This window comes from Ambystoma mexicanum, chromosome 10 (assembly GCF_040938575.1).
Source record: "Ambystoma mexicanum isolate Mex_15411 chromosome 10, UKY_AmexF1_1, whole genome shotgun sequence".
Classification (NCBI taxonomy): Eukaryota; Metazoa; Chordata; class Amphibia; order Caudata; family Ambystomatidae; genus Ambystoma; species Ambystoma mexicanum.
Window position 1 is genome coordinate 392,378,537 of NC_090932.1, and position 14,681 is coordinate 392,393,217.

At 44.3% G+C, this 14,681-nt stretch overlaps 1 protein-coding gene across 4 annotated transcripts in view; it reads left to right on the forward strand.

The window, feature by feature from the left end:
- The window catches only part of UNC5D (unc-5 netrin receptor D), a 1,559,947-nt gene that overhangs the window by 1,476,065 nt on the left and 69,201 nt on the right, over window positions 1-14,681 (forward strand). The gene's annotated exons all lie outside the window — the stretch shown is intronic.

The following is a 14,681-nucleotide window of genomic DNA, read 5'->3' on the forward strand; positions in this document are numbered from 1 at the left end:
ATTGTCCATTAATAAGCAATAATCTGAAATGTTCTGCGGTAGTTGTGAGTGTGGTGATGATTGTTATGTGTTTTGTAGGTTACAACAGCAGGGCTTTCAGTGCCAATATAGTGATCTATCACAGCTGAATGTTTCCACTATGGCATGGAATAAAGTCTCTTCTGACTGCTCTGTGAGATAACGCCAAGTGGCAAGGGTGTGAAAGCCCTACATTTTTTGATTAGTATGAATACAAAATATTGCTGGCAATTCTATTTCTGAAAGGGGAGTCTGCTAATCAGACAAATACATAGTGCACATATGTACCCTTGTTGCAATTGTCTCTTGACAAATGAATCACCTGCTCTTGAGTGGCACAGGGCTGTTTTAAACTCAAACGTGCATCTCTGGCTGACAATTTGACCCAAAGTCACTGCAGCCAGAGGTGGTAGTTTAACTTCTGCATCTCTGAGCTACACCTTAAAATGATTGTCTTATCTGTCTAGTGGAATGGCAATCTCTATGAATAATCCATACCTGGTTATGGTATGATGACTGATAAGAGAACACACATCTTAAAGCTATACCCATTTGATATACAAGTGTCAGATCTCTGAGCCCAGACCAGCTAGGTGATGGTGTTGTGCATTCTTGGCAGCCTCCCTATCTCCTCTTCATCAAGTGAGACAATATGCAGAGAAGGAAGGAAGGAAGGAAGGAAGGAAGGAAGGAAGGAAGGAAGGAAGGAAGGAAGGAAGGAAGGAAGGAAGGAAGGAAGGAAGGAAGGAAGGAAGGAAGGAAGGAAGGAAGGAAGGAAGGAAGGAAGGAAGGAAGGAAGGAAGGAAGGAAGGAAGGAAGGGAGGGAGGGAGGGAGGGAGGGAGGGAGGGAGGGAGGGAGGGAGGGAGGGAGGGAGGGAGGGAGGGAGGGAAGGAAGGAAGGAAGGAAGGAAGGAAGGAAGGAAGGAAGGAAGGAAGGAAGGAAGGAAGGAAGGAAGGAAGGAAGGAAGGAAGGAAGGAAGGAAGGAAGGAAGGAAGGAAGGAAGGAAGGAAGGAAGGAAGGAAGGAAGGAAGATGTATATTACCATTCAAACCATGTAGCCATCACAGTCAGTTTTCAAAGTTTGTTGATTGCTGTTTCAACAAATGCCAGACTATGATTCAGAAGAACAAATGACTTCTTAGAAAATGCAACCAAAATATTCCTGCACATTTTGTATCAGTACCTCAACTGCATCTGGATATGTTGGATGATGCTTATTTTATGATAGGCTGGAACATGTAGCATGTCCTTGCTAAAATGGTGCACAACCAATGTTATGATATAAGTTAGTATTTATAAAGCACCTTTAAACAATGTTTGTAGGCGGCACAAGACAAGGAAGAGAGACAGAGGGATGACAAGACACATTGTTTTTCTAGGCCTTGGGACATTCAGATTGTCCAAGTACAACAAGACGTGCAGGGGAGGGGCCGGAGGAGAAGTACATGGAAGTAGTATGAGGGGAAGTGCAGTCAGGGCAGCAGGCCTCTAAGTAAGTGTGAGGACAGCAGAGTACTAGACAGGCACAGTCCTAGTCCGGAGTGCTGCGGAGGACAGAAGGCAGTGCAGGGTGACTGGTCAAAGGAGGGTGGCGAGGTACCCTGTGTGACTCTGAGGGCAACCACGCCACCAGTCAGGATGAGCAGACAGGTAGATTAGAAGAGTGAGAGAGAAGGTAGAATAGAAGAGGAAATTCTTGAGCAATTTCCAGAACTTCAGGTGATCCTGCCAAGTCTAAGAGGGGGAGGGAGGCCATTCCGCAGGAAGGCACCTGCAGAGTAGAGAAATATACCCCACTATTTCTGTTTGGAAAAGCGTCTGACCCGCAGAGTGTTTGAGGTAGCTGAGTGGAGGGCTCTAGAGGGAAGGTATTTAGGAAGAGAGTTTGGGATATAGAGTGGACCACTGCCCCAGATAGTCTTGTGGACCTGATCCTCAAGAGACAGGGAGCCCCTGGAGAGATTTCAGAGCTGGGGAGATATGGTCAATGGGCTTCAGGCTGGGAATAAGTCTTGCAATCATGTTCTAGATTAGTTGAAGAGGGCAAATAGTAGAGTAAGGACGATTGAGAGTCTTTTGCAGTAGTCCATCCTGGAGAGAACCAGAGCTCCAGAGATAGTGAGTTTCCTGGGGAAGGTGAGAAAAGGTAGGATACCTCTGATGAGATGCAGCTGAAAGTGGGCCTTCTTGACAAGGTCTGTGATGTGAGGAGAGAAGGAGAGCATGGAGTCGAAGATGTCACCAAGGTTTTTTGCTTCAGAGGAGGGTAAGGGGAGGGGGTCCAAGGAGGGCAGCCAGAGTAACAGAGGAAAAGCGAGCATATGGGCCACTATGGGAAGAATTTCTGTTTTATTGGCTTTAGGACAGAGGTTGTTAGAGTCACGCCAGCCTTGAATAGTGTATAGACAGTCAGGAATGAGTGAGGAGGGAGAGGAGGCTGGAAGTAGTCTGAAAGAGAACTGAGTGTCATCGGCATAGCACTGAAACTTAGAGGAGAATGGAGAGATCAGGTGGACCATCGGAGCCCGATAGAAATCACAGAGCCAGGGTGATAGCATAGAGCCTTGGGCAACACCACACATGGAAAGAGAGGAGGTGGATAGAAAGGACCCAAGTTGGACCTGGGAGGGTCGGTCCAAGAGGAAGGAGATCAGCCACACCAGAGCCTGACCAATGATGCCAAGGTTCACACTGAGACGGTTGATCAGGGTGGTGTGATGACTGTGTCAAAGGCAGAGGAGAGGTCGAGGAGGATGTGGACAGAGTGAGAGCTGGACGTAAGATTTAAAAGCAGATCTTCACAGGAGTTCAGGACAGCAGAATCTATGCCTCTGGACGATCTGAAGCCAGACAGAAGTCATGCAGATAACCAGCGGATTACTTGTGAAGGTTCAGCTGAGAGATGGCCAGTTTCTCAAGGAGTTTGTCCAGGAAAGGAGTGATAGAGATTGGCCGATAGTTGGGTGGGCAGAAAGGATCAGCAGAGGGTTTTTCAAGAGGGGGTTCATGAGGGAGTGCTTGGGAAAAGAGGGGAAAGGTCCAGTGGCAAAGGAATGATTGCAGAAATCGACCAAGACTGGAGTGAGGGAAACAATGTTGTCATTGATGGTTCTGGAGGAGCATGCAGAGCCCCTGTTAGGATAAAACTTTCATAGACTGAGCTTATCTAGAAACATCATCAGGTGTAAAAGGAGAGAGAGAGGAGAGGAGAGGATAGGTAAGGGTTCTAGAGGGCAGTCTGCAAGAGTTAGAGGGAGAGAGATGAGAAGAGGAGGACAGCATGGACAGGATGTCCTGAGTTTTAGTGGTGAAATGAGAGGCCAAGGCCATACAGAGGGCCTGGGAAGGAACAGGAGATGTAGTGACTGCAGGATTGGCCAACTCCTTGCAGATTTTAAAAAGTTTGGCTGGGCTCTTAGAGGCTGCAGAGACACAGGCTTGAATGTGCAACCTCTTCTTGGAGAAAATGGTGAGTCTGTATTGCATTTGGAGCATACAGCAAGACAGTTTGTCAGAGGATGTGCCGAAGCCTTCCACTTCTACTCGCCAATTGCATTTCAGATCGACCAAGTCAGAGTCATATGAAGAATTGCACTTGGAGGCAGCCTTCAGATGGATCCTCCTGACAGGGGTAAGGATATGGAGAGCATTTGCGATAGAGAGATGAAGTTTGGAGAGGGCTGTGGCAGAGTGGGAGGACCTCCCATCTTGTGCCACCATTTAATGGGAGATGTCGAGAAAGGAGAGATATCAGTGACCATATGTAAGGCCTATAGGATGGGTGAGGGAACGACAAAGAGGATGTCAGTGATAGTATTTCTGGAGGAGGTACTGACGTGGGTGTCAGCAAGGGAAGGCCTGTATTGCAAATCAGGATGTCCTTTTTGAGCTTCTTCCGTCCAGATTTTGTGAGAGGGATAAGATATGTAATAGAAAATCAGTTAGAGAAGATGGGTGTGACTGAGAGCACCATAGAGAAGTGTAGGTAGAATGGAGAGGGAACAGCGAGAGGGAGAAGAGGGAGGAGAGGAAGCACAGCACAGATCTATGCCACACAGGGTGTTCCGGATGGAGACATGGGGAGGATACACACAGGTAGCTTGGTATCACAGTAGCAGTCTCCCATTAAATTATAGCCCAGCAAGTGAGTGCTTTCATTCAGTTTATATTCAGTGTGAGTCCCATCATGTCCTTCAGACACCATCCTGTTGCTGTGAAAGAACTGATTTGGAAGACGCTGCACAGGAATTTTGCACATATTGAAGACCACTAGATTGCAAAAAGTTAAACACAACTCATCCCTCCCTACAGACCACAAGAACTGACTGGGAAAAAGCCTGAGGCCGAAGAGCATCCACAGAATGCACTTGCACATGCCAGAAACATTACCATATTCCTGATGGCTGTGTGTGTATCCACCACCTCAGACCTATACTGAATTACCTTTGTAGGAGAACAAGATCTACAAACCATTTAGGACAGTTTGTAGAAAAAAAAGGTGCAGGTTCCAATAACCCAGTATGTGGTACATATGAGAAGCAAAGAATGTGATATAATAGAAGTGGTCTTGTATAACGCCTTTCTGCCACTATTAGTGGCTTTGGTGTGCTTATCTCTGTATGGGAAAAGTAGAGGTGGGTATTATTAGTGGGAAAGTGGAAAAGGCAGATGCAAACCCTCTGGTGTTGATAGGTGCAGGTCAGAAGTACCTGGTTCCTGAGTGACAATATGCTCTCTGGAATTTGTTGGAAGAGACTTGGGAGTATGTCATTCATAGGAAAGAGCCAAGATCAGATAGACTACAGTGCTTTGAATCTGTTTAGCCTCTGATGTGGGAGAGTGTGTTGGCTAAAGAGAAGAGCTTAGTCGTTGCTCGGTTAGTATTGATGTGCTAATGACTAGGCCTGTAGTGGACTTTAGTGGGGAGTCTGTGTCTGTAGTTGAAGGTGGTAGGAAATCTTAGAGTGTTGTTGATTATTCAGAGGAAGATTGGGAGAAGGCTTTACAAGGCAAACCAACCAGCATCACTGCACTCCTACCCCATTTGCAGACAGGTCCCAGTGTGGAAACTCAGACATTTCAATAACCTGCTAAAGCTTATGGTGTCAATCAAGGTAATTCTGAGTTCGGAGGTAACCGCGCCGCTATTTGCGGCATGGCTGCCTCCGAACTCGTCCAAACATCCGGCCTGGTGAATGGAGTAATTACCGGTCCATTCCGAGGTCGGAGGGACCGGTAATTCCCCATTAACCAGGGCCATTCCCCATTCCCATTTGAGCCCCCATAGGGCTCAATGGGAAGGGGGAAGGTGACAATAACGGTACCGTAAATTGCAGTACCGTTATTGACCCCGGAGTCCCTTTGCGGGCCCCGTCCTTAACGCCTGCTAAAAGCAGGCATTAAGGAATGACCCTCAAAGGGAACTCGTAGTAGGGCGGTAATGGTTTAACGGCACTGTTCTCCTTACCGGTGACAGTTATCCCTTACCGCCCTACTCGGAATGAGGCCCAATGACTTGATGCTCAGTGGAAGGGCATCCTAAAGTTTGTGGACCGCAGTCACCCATTTCATGATCCTTAGTTTGTAGGTTAGCTGGCTGAGTGATGCCTCAAACCTTCGAAAAGATCGAAGGTGAAGTTTGGATTCCTCAAAAACCAAAAAATCACAGTCTACCGTTTTCAGGTGACACGCCTGATAGGCTCTATTGAACACTGTTATTGCTTTATTGTCTAATAATTCCTAGCAGTCAGGCTGCTCATTATGTCTCCTGAAAGGTACGTTACTAAGGACTAGGGGTGAGCAAAATCTTTGCCCACAAAGCGAAAAGTGTGGAATCCGCACTGCATTCCACTTCGGCAAAATCAGCATTTTGTTTCCACCATCAATTCATTTCAGCCGGCTTTGTGTGGTTTTGTGTGCAGTGTGGTTTTTCATTCCCATGTTAGATTCAATTAGCGCCACGAGAATCTTTGCACACGTCTTTTTTTTTATCTGTGCTATTTTTGTGCAGTAACAGGAGAAACATAGGGCCTCATTACACGGATGGCGCTAAAGGATTTCCGGCACCGGTAAGGGCACCGGTGCCGGTAATCCCTTAGCGCCATATTACGAGGTCCCTCAGCGGGTCCCGTCCTTAACGTGTGGCCAGACCACACGTTAAGGAAGGGACCCGCTGAGGGACTTCAGGCAAATAACGGTACCGCTAATACCGGTACCGTTATTTGGTCCTTCCCCATTCCCATTGAGCCCTATGGGGGCTCAAATGGGAATGGGGAAGGGCCTTGGTGAATGGGGAATTACAGCCCCGCCAACCTTGGAATGGGGCGGTAATTCCCCCATTCACCAAGGCGGAATCGGTAAAATACCAGCGGCAACCATGGCGCTAATAGCACCATGGTTACCGCCGTCCGTGTAATGAGGCCCATTGTGTGGGTTTTTCCGAACTGTGAGAGTTTTGTGCAGTGCCACAACACACTTTGCACAGTCTTTCGATTCGTGATAAGCTTCTGCAGCAACATGAGAATATTTGTACAGGTCTTTTTGCAATCTGTGCTAGTACAGCAGTGGGACATTTTGGTTCAGATTTGCTCAACCTTAAACCTACATTGATTATTTTCTTTTAGCAGAAACTATAGCAGTCTATCCACGAATAGGTCTATCGTCTATATGTGTTGTTTTATTTGCAAACCTTAGCTGTTGTGTAGATCTACTGATAGTTGTCTTTGACACGTGTTAAGTGCCAGGCTATTATGTAAGTCTATGTAAAAAGAACGAGCATACTCCTCCTTGGCATTTAAGAGGTTAATAAATTACTCTGATTTCAATTTCTCACGTAGTCTCATTCTCACAGCATTAGTATGTGCCCCGCTGGTGGCATGAGCCCAGAGAGGCGAAATGGGAACTCCTGTCATGCAATGGCATACTTTTGGATCTACACACCACGGGAAATCTTGACAAATATCTCCAAGGCTATACAGCACTAGCTCTTTCATCCTGCCTTCCCATTTGCATAATCACACAGCGGCCTAAGGGTGGTCTTCCCAGTGGACCGATAGTTTTGATTAATAATGTTTGCATTTCTAGTCCTGTCAAATTCACGTGCCACACGCAGTTTTGCGAATCCCTGGTTTCTGAAATATGTTAATTATTTATTTGATGTCATTTGGGATTGTTCCGATACTGCATTCTTGCTTTGCATCGTCCATGTAGATCTTGGAAGCATCGGATGGGCATTCTCCTTCTCATTACCCCTTGAGTTAAATCAACCATTTACCTATTCTCTCCTCCCCATTTTATTGCAGAGCTGCTTTGCACCAAGATGCCTTTCGTTGCATGTGTGCTTTACAAGTTAACATAACATAACATGCAGGTGGGTCTAACCTTGTGTGTGCTTGAACGAAGGCAACTGTGGGCCTTTTTCCATCTCCTAGTGAAAGAGGATGGAAGTCATCCCAGTAGTAAACTGTGTTAGCCATACAAATGCAGAGTACAGCTAATGATGATGGGTTCTCATTATTCAGAGGCCGTCTACACTAAATGGAAACTCTGGATTACATCATAGGCTGGTAAATCTCTAACGCAATAGGCCCGGAGACATAACGCTGGCCAATCAGGCGTCCTGGTCTGACGGGAAATCTCCATCATTCCTTTCAGGCCATTACACCATTTTAATTAGATGCTTCCTACTATAGCCTTTTAAAATGACCAACTTATGTCTTTGTAAAGGCACTTTGTTTTTAAAGGCCAAAGTTTTCTCCGAAAATAGTGGTCTGTGAAGAGAAATCAAATTGAGATCGAATCCTGGGTTTCAGCTTAGATATGCTGTCCCTGGAATGATTTATGAAGTATGTTTTTTTAAGAAGCATTTCTGTTGATATTGCACACATTTGAATGATTGCTTTATAGATAACAAAAATATAGAATACAAACATAACTCAAAAGAAAAATTATGATTTTCTTTTTTTTAATTTGATTACAATTCATGTAAATACATATACTATGTCAACAGAGCATTTTTCATCCCCCTGCCGCACTCTCCCATCTCAGAACCCGGTGGTGTATTCTTGATCTACTTCAACCAGGGTGATTCCCAGGTGATCTCCTATGGGACCCTCTCCAATGTGGATCATTCCAAGAGTAGTTCTCTGGTGCTACCCAATTACCCTACTCAGCATCAGCAGAAGGTATAGACTGGCGTCAACAGACATGCCCAATAAGGCTTCGACCACTCCAAGGCTTGCAGCCAGCCAGAGGTTCACCTTCAAGGAAGACCCACTGTTACAGTCGAGCCTCTATTTTCTTTACTCTAAACGTTCACTCTACCATGCAAGCAGGTTGCTAGGTCTTTTCTGAATGAGTAATTTGCATGTCCATATTCCTAAAGTCCAGACCAAGAAGCTGCTTGTTCTTTATGCTGATGGCCGCCCCCCATTACTATCTCCCAGGTGGTTGCTTCTGCATCGACACATCTATTGATTTAAGCCCCTTAATCCCAAGCATAGTTATGCCTTTTGATCTGTTCTTTGCCCATGTCCTGCTGCCTACTCTCCTTCACTCTATTTCCATTGTTTTGCTTTTCTTTCTTACTAACCCTATGTTAGCACAGTGCCTTATGATCACTGGTTGACAGTGGAGTGCTCAACGTGCCGTAGCATAGGATAATAGTTTTGCTTTGTGCACAGACATGTGACATTTAAAGTGAGAAAAGTCTAACGTATTGACATTCCTCTTGAGAGATAGGGCGTCCATGTTTAAATTCAACATCAGTACCAGCTTGGTTATTGCAATGGTTTAAAAGGTGAGTCTTCGGTAATATTTTGGAAGATCTGAAGATCCATCCAACCTGTGAAATTGGCATCCATGCACATGAACAGGTTAATCGGCAGCTGGTGTGACTAGTATCCAGGTTGGGTTGATGCACACCTGCTTGGCCCATGGTATTTAGCTTTAAAAATAATCAAATGAATACCGTTCTCTGTCTGAATGATTTCATGATATGGCTACAACTTTTAATCCAAAATCTACCGATTGAGTGATTTAGGTTTAACAATTATATAATAACTGATACCTAAGGGTTTGGTGCGCTGTATAAATAAGCAAAATACAAATGAATAGCCCTCCTGCAAGTTGGAAGTTGCATAGCTTCCTTGCTGATCTGTTGAGCAGTCAATGTTCTGTTTGCCGGCACTCTGGTTACTGCGGGGAAAGTACATCAGTCACAGGCTGGGCGTTTGCATCATGTTCAAAAACAGGAGATGTAGTTCACGTGTCCAAGCAGTTTTCACTATGTCCTCTTCTGGACTGCTAGTTGTAAGTACATAGTGCTACAATCTCACATAATCATGGACAATGTGGCTGAGTAGAATTTGCAGAACCTTCGGGTTTTAGGGCAATCAGAGTTGTGCACTTCAGGATAGATGGGCCAATTGTTTTTGGGGCTCTTCACGAATGAATGCCTCCCACACCACCCAACCCCCAGTTTCTGAAATGCAGAAGGAAATGTTAGGAAGACGTTATTTTAGGCCCAAAAGGTGCAGATTAACATTATACCATACACGAGATATCTTCATCAAAATGTAAAGGAGAATGTTTTCTTTTGACTATGGTATTGGTGAACCTACTTAATTACCTAAAATTAGAGGAGTTGTTTATGCTGCTCTTTAAAGCAAGAGTGGTGTGCTCAAAGCACTTGTCGTCTATGGATTATTTCTTTAATTCTGGAGATGACATGTAGGGGCCATGCTATGATTGCAGGACTCATTGGGAAGGTAGCCAAGCTTGGAATTAGGTTGTCTGCAAACTGATCCATCAGAGGTAAAAGATTTATGTTGTAATAATGAAATGGACTTTAGTTAAGAAATTGCTCAGCCGATCCGGTTGCCTTTATAGGCCTAGGTAGATAAAATGATTTTGACTTTCACACGCTAATTGAAGTTCAACTTTTCTTTTCCACACCATTTGAGTTCCAGTCCCAATATAAGTGGTCAGCTTACTCCATTTGGCAAGAGTGGCCGTCGTTCATCTAAAGGGGTTGGGTAACATGCGTTTGTTGCAAAATGTTGCCTTCGTTCCTGCAGGATCAAAACCATTTCTGAAAATCTAAATATGGTAAATATGTGCTAAGGATGTTGATCATTATTTCTTCACCATATCTCTCCAGCGTTTACCCCAGAACCTTTGCCGCACTCATTATTAGCTTCAAAATCAAATATCCATTTCCCGTTTATCGCCAAAATTTGGGGAAAAATGTGTTGCTACACAACTATTGCCCCGGAATCAAACAACTACACCTCCAGAATGACTGTGAGTTGGGGTCTGCACTCAAGTACAGCATTGAGACAGCCACCATCCAGGTGGGGGATACTGCACTACAAATCAAGGGTAAGGGTGACTACTGGCTTGTCGTCCTCCTTGACTTCTTGGCTGAATTTCATAATGCATACTCCTCTAACTCCTCACTCACATGATGGAGTTCTCTGGCACTGCCCTATATTGGTTTTCCCCCTACCTCTTGGGCAGACACCAGGCCATCCAGATGAACATGTTGCATTCTGATTCATAGTCTCCTTTGGAGTTCCTCAATGCTCCAATCTCTCACCTATCATGTTTCAACTTTAGATGGAGCCTCTGGGCACACTCCTCAAAGATCCCAATGTAGCCATCCACCAATATGTGGACGGTACATATGTTGTACATGAGAACAAAAGGCCTGCAGGACATCAGTCATCTCTGTGATTACCTAGATATCATGCAGTCCTGAATTTTTAATGCCTACTCCAAACATAGCCTCATCAGGAACACATTCATCTTCATACGTCCTCCATTAATCAACTCATCCAACAATTGGTCAATGAAATGCACCCAGAAGGATTTGATCATCAACTCTTGGATTCAGCAAACTCCTCAAGCTACACTATCGACAGCAGCTTGTCTATCCAGAAGCGCATAGGCAATAATGCCCAAATGAGCTGACTCTCAAGACTCCAAAATTAAACAATTTATCCTCCCACATGATTTTGGACCATATTTAAGACCTTTGTGTTCATAGGACTCCTGATAAGGTATGTCACAATATTTCCTATTATTAAATGGACTTATTTAATGACATTTGGTGGGCATGAAATAATCCTAAATTCATGCATTCTGGAATAACAACACAAATGCTATAGCTATTGTATTTCAGATGTTAGAGGCAGAGCGACATGTCATGATGTTTCAATGGCGCGGTTCAATAAAGGCCAAGGGGAGAGCCCATCTTTATTATAAACAAAAGCAAACGACAATCCGCTAACCTGTCCCTACAATATTTGCACTTAAAAAAACAACCTTCCACATTGTGTTCTGGGTCGATCCGGTCCATCCACCCATTAATGGATTTCTACTTGGCCCCAGTATATATCGCTACATCTCTAGGCCATAAACAATACGCAAATGTACGCAATGGAAAGTACCAACAGTTCTATAATGTAGATTGGAAGATACATTGATACAGGTTAGTGTTCCAATCCGTTCTTCTCTGATAAGCCCGCAACATGTCCCAGCATACTAGAGTCACAGCAAAACTCACCTTCCTTTCTATGGCGGTGGTGGCATCAATCTGAACACTGTACACCCTGTATGTACCCTGTCATATGACTGGAATGATTGTTATCCCAACCAACTTCCAGACACTCCAAAGCATTATCTCTCAAAATATTTCCCATGGAAGGTGCCTTCAAATACGTTTGCTCTCCCGCAACCGTTCCACTTGCTCAAACCTGCTATTTTGACTCCTTACTTGAAAAATAATCAATAGTCCCAACTGGAACTGCACGTAGTTCCTGACAGAACTGAGCAGACTAACTTATCATACAGAAAACCACTTTGAGTAAGACACACTTTACACTATAGCCATTAGGTCTCGGGAGGAGAGCTCATGGGCAACGTGCTTGTCTGGAAAGCAAAAGACACAGAGCAACACAGGTTTGATCCTCGGCTCCGTGCTTAGAAAACCTCTGGGTATTAAGTGTGTTATAAATAACCAATCATATCATATCATTTTACAGTATGGTGGGAGATGTAGAGCAAGATAACGCAAAAACAAAGGTGTTAGCAAGTCTTCAATAGGCGTAAACACTTCATTTTGCCAAAGGTCCCAGCGGTAAGTGTGGCTTTATTTGCCATCAACTCTACAAGCAATTTTGTAAATTTCCACAGTAAATGGACTAACTTAGCGGTGCCCGCCCACACCTCCCTCTTGTTTTGTTCACAAAATAGACTTCCACGTTCCATGTTCGTGGTGCCCCCTGAACCTCCACTGCTCAAAACGAAGCTTCTTCACACAACACATTGCTGTCCTAAAGATCTACCAGAGGATATTCAAAGCTATGAGAGATTCGAATCATTTTTGTTTTCTTTTCTAAAGAGCTAGAATGTTTCAAAGAGAGGGAAATCCACTGGCAAGAAACAAGAACACAGTTGAAAGTGTTTCTTGGATATCAGTGCTCAGCAAATGCTTCCATCCGGAGCTGCGGCCGGCAGTCTGACAGCCTCCCTACCGGGACAGCGCTATTGGTTCATTGACAGACTGGATGAGCTTAGCATGGAAGCTACTTAAATGGGCAATTTACTACATCTCTGAAAGGGATGAAGGCTGCTGGAAGGAGGTATCTCTAGAGCTCTGCAAACCCAGTCTATAGTTTGATTTTGACCGACAGCTCGCGGACACATTATTGACTGAAGCAGGTGCGGAGTTTGGAGGCCAGAAAGACTGCCTCTCGGTGTTAAACTCTCCGGAATCACTAATATTAGGAACTTCATTTCTCATTACATTGAAGAACATTCAAAATTGGACCTGGTAAATAAGACTGAACACTAGAGCAGAACTGGCAAAGAAAAAGAAAACAACGTAGAGACGGGAAGAGTTGTAGAACTTCACAGGTTGCAAATAATCCTGGAGGGAGTGGGATCAGGTCACGGGCTGCTTGGCTGACCTGCGCGACCTGCTATGCTTTCATTTGTTGCTGATGAGCCTGACACGCACTTCCTAAGGGCCCGATTCATGGAATTATTTGCACCGTGCAAAGTGACTTTGTGCTGCCAAAAAACTCGCTGATTCATGGAACAGTGCAAATTGTCTTTTTGCTGCGCAAAGTCACTTTGCACTACAAAAATACACTTTGCACTTCTCCACCCTGATACATGGAGCAGTGCAATGTGTATTGTTGCAGTGCAAGGTGACTTTGCATCGCAAAAAGACACTCTGCACTGTTCCATGAATCAATGTTTTTGTTGGGAGTTCAAAGTCGCTTTGCACCTGTGAAAAGTCACTTTGCTCTGTGCAAAAAATGCAATGACTCGGGCCCTAATGTTTCTGTCTATGCATACATTCAATGTATGTTTGCTGTACTAACTGCCTTTTTTATCTGATGTTTTCTATCTGGTAGTTTCACGAACATTTTGGGTATATTTTTCAGAGTAAATACCATATGTCAAGGGCGTAAAAACCCTGACTTTTTTGATTGTTATTAATTAATAAAATAATGTGTGTAATGCTGTCTCGAAAAGGGTGACTAGTCAACCATGCCCCTCTACCCTAAACTCCATGCCAGTAGCATAGTATGCACCCTTGCCGTGCTGGATCAGTACCCTGATCTGTAGCGTCTGCTCCCCTGTGGCAGAGTGCGGGTTCTAGGGTCCCTCTTGACAGCTGCAGTGTCAGCCAAGTCTGCAGCGCAGGGACTGCATTTAAGACATGCACCCTGTACTCAAAACCACATACATCTGAGCGTTACTATCCTGGTGGCAGAAGCACACTTTTAATACATGTAACAATTTGTACTGCAAAAGAGTATTGCTAAAGAGAGATCTGATGAATATCCTGAGGGGTGGGTGGGTGCCCTTCAGCACGGTTTACAGTCAGCCAAAACCCCATGCTGAAAACATGTATATATTTCTTGTTGTTTTGACACATCGAGGCGGTGCTAGCTAGCTGTAGGTGGAAAAAAAAATCAACAACAACAAACAACTGTCTGTACACTAAGTAAATATGAGGTTGTCACGTGTTTGTCATTCTAGTACGGCTACATATATCACCAATGATACCCTATGTTTATCTAAATGATTTTAATATGAAGGTGATTTAAAATTGTTACTTATACCTGGGCAAAAAATAAGCTGCTTAGGAGGCAGTTTTTTTTTTTGTTGCAACTATAGAACACCTCCAGGTTAAATAGAAACTGTAACTCTTCAAACAACTCATGTGTAAGTCCTACATCATGCCAGCACACAGCACTCAGAGTGCTTCGCTTGTACCATTTGTTAGCTCTATTTTGCCTTTTTTTTTAAGTAGTAGAAGCGTGTTATTATGTGTTTTGTTTTAAAGAAACACCAAAGGCTTACGGTATCATTAGTAGCTTTATTGGGATGATGTGTGGAGCGTTGCAATATTTAAAAGTTACTTCTCAAGTTTAGATTTTATTTAAATGAATTGAAGGAATGTGTCTGCTTTATGCCTGACAGTCCACAGTGTGCAATATAAATACTGTAATGTAATGTAATGTAACGAAGGGTCCCTTGCCACCGTTTGTTTGAAATGAAATGTATCTGGGAACGAGGTGGGGGTCTTGGGGGGGGGGGGTTTGGCGTCCAAGCAAGCACTGGTTGGGTTGCTTGCTGAAAGGCA